The following is a 2,695-nucleotide window of genomic DNA, read 5'->3' on the forward strand; positions in this document are numbered from 1 at the left end:
ACCCAGTGTTGTGTTCTATCTGACCCAGTGTTGTGTTCTATCTGACCCTGTGTTGTGTTCTATCTGACCCTGTGTTGTGTTCTATCTGACCCAGTGTTGTGTTGTATCTAACCCTATGCTGTGTTGTATCTGACCATGTGTTGTGTTCTATCTGACCCTGTGTTGTGTTCTATCTGACCATGTGTTGTGTTCTATCTGACCCTGTGTTGTGTTCTATCTGACCCTGTGTTGTTTTCTATCTGACCCTGTGTTGTGTTCTATCTGACCCTGTGTTGTGTTGTATCTAACCCTATGCTGTGTTGTATCTGACCATGTGTTGTGTTCTATCTGACCCTGTGTTGTGTTCTATCTGACCATGTGTTGTGTTCTATCTGACCCTGTGTTGTGTTCTATCTGACCCTGTGTTGTTTTCTATCTGACCCTGTGTTGTGTTCTATCTGACCCTGTGTTGTGTTCTATCTGACCATGTGTTGTGTTCTATCTGACCATGTGTTGTGTTCTATCTGACCCTGTGTTGTGTTCTATCTGACCATGTGTTGTGTTCTATCTGACCCTGTGTTGTGTTCTATCTGACCCTGTGTTGTTTTCTATCTGACCCTGTGTTGTGTTCTATCTGACCCTGTGTTGTTTTCTATCTGACCATGTGTTGTGTTCTATCTGACCCTGTGTTGTGTTCTATCTGACCCTGTGTTGTGTTCTATTGTGTTGTGTTGTATCTGACCCAGTGTTGTATCTGACCCAGTGTTGTGTTCTATCTGACCCTGTGTTGTTTTCTATCTGACCCTGTGTTGTGTTCTATCTGACCATGTGTTGTTTTCTATCTGACCCTGTGTTGTGTTCTATCTGACCCTGTGTTGTGTTGTATTGTGTTGTGTTGTATCTGACCCTGTGGTATGTCTGTTGTGAGACTCTGACCCAGTGATGGGCCTGTCTTTATGTTCTATCTGACTGTGTGTTTTCTGTGTTGTGTGTAACTATCTGACCCTGTGTCTTTATGTCAGTGTATCTGACTGTGTGTTCTCTGTGTTGTGTTCAGGAGAGACTCTGGGTATCCCAGACACTGTGATGGGCCTGTCTTTATCTGACCCAGTGTTTTTTTGTAACAGGAGAGACTCTGGGTATCCCAGACACAGTGATGGACCTGTCTTTATGTCAGTGACCCTGTGTGTTCTCTGAGATGTAACAGGTGAGACTCTGGGTATCCCAGACACAGTGATGGGCCTGTCTTTATGTCCAGTGTATCTGACTGTGTGTTTTCTGTGTTGTGTGTAACAGGAGAGACTCTGGGTATCCCAGACACAGTGATGGGCCTGTCTTTATGTCCTGTGTATCTGACTGTGTGTTTTCTGTGTTGTGTGTAACAGGAGAGACTCTGGGTATCCCAGACACAGTGATGGGCCTGTCTTTATGTCCAGTGTATCTGACTGTGTGTTCTCTGTGTTGTGTGTATCAGGAGAGACTCTGGGTATCCCAGACACAGTGATGGACCTGTCTTTATGTCCAGTGTATCTGACTGTGTGTTCTCTGTGTTGTGTGTATCAGGAGAGACTCAAGGTAACCCAGACACAGTGATGGGCCTGTCTTTATGTCCTGTGTATCTGACTGTGTGTTTTCTGTGTTGTGTGTAACAGGAGAGACTCTGGGTATCCCAGACACAGTGATGGGCCTGACTCTGTTAGCTGCAGGGACCAGTATGCAGACACACAGTGGCTAGTGTCATGGTTGCCAGAGAAGGTAATTACTACTGTAGCTTCATTTCTGATCCCCTTTCTGACCTTTAGTCCCCTGAGATACATCTCTTTTCTAGGTCAGTAGATACATAGAGACATATTACTTCAGGGCGAAATGGAACACAGCTGCTAATTATTCCACTCGATGTCCTCCATATCATAATCGTTCAAGTCATACTTAAGTCCCATCTCTCTCTTACTTTGTGTATATAGTGTATGTGGACACCCCGTTGCTGACAGGTGTATAAAATCGAGTACACACCATGTAATCTCCATAGACAAACATTGGCTGTAAATGACCCCTACTAAAGAGCTCAATGACTCAACATGGCACCGTCATAGGATGCCACCTTTCCAACAAGTCAGTTAGTCAAATTTCTGCCCTGTTAGAGCTGCCTGGTCAACTGTAAGTGCTATTATTGTGAAGTGGAATGTCTATGAGCAACAACGGCTCAGCCACGATGTGGTGGGCCACATGAGCTCACAGAACTGGACCGCCGAGTTTTGAAGCATCTAGTAAAATTGTCTGTCCTCGGTTGCAACACTCACTACCTAGTTCCAAACTGCCTCTGGAAGCAACGTCCAGCACAATAACTGTTCGTCGGGAGCTTCATGAAATGGTTTCCATGGCCGAGCAGCTGCACATACAAACCTAAAATCACCATGCGTAATGCCAGCGTCGGCTGGGTGGTGTAAAGCTCGTCGCAATTGGACTCTGGAGCAGTGGAAACAGAGTTCTCTGGAGTGATAGTGCAGCTTCACCAGCTAGCAGTCAAAGCGGACAAATCTGGGTTTGGCGGATGCCAGGAGAATGCTACCTGCCAGAATGCAAAGTGTTAGCTGTAAAGTTTGGTAGAGGAAGAATAATGGTCTGGGCTGTTTTTCATGGTTCGGGCCCTTAGTTCCAGTGAAAGGAAATCATAACGCTACAGCATACAATGACATTCTAGACGATTCTGTGCTTC

At 45.5% G+C, this 2,695-nt stretch overlaps 1 pseudogene; it reads left to right on the forward strand.

The window, feature by feature from the left end:
- The window catches only part of LOC124033457, a 27,799-nt pseudogene that overhangs the window by 15,256 nt on the left and 9,848 nt on the right, over positions 1 to 2,695 (forward strand).

The sequence above is a fragment of the Oncorhynchus gorbuscha genome, linkage group LG04 (assembly GCF_021184085.1).
Source record: "Oncorhynchus gorbuscha isolate QuinsamMale2020 ecotype Even-year linkage group LG04, OgorEven_v1.0, whole genome shotgun sequence".
NCBI lineage: Eukaryota > Metazoa > Chordata > Actinopteri > Salmoniformes > Salmonidae > Oncorhynchus > Oncorhynchus gorbuscha.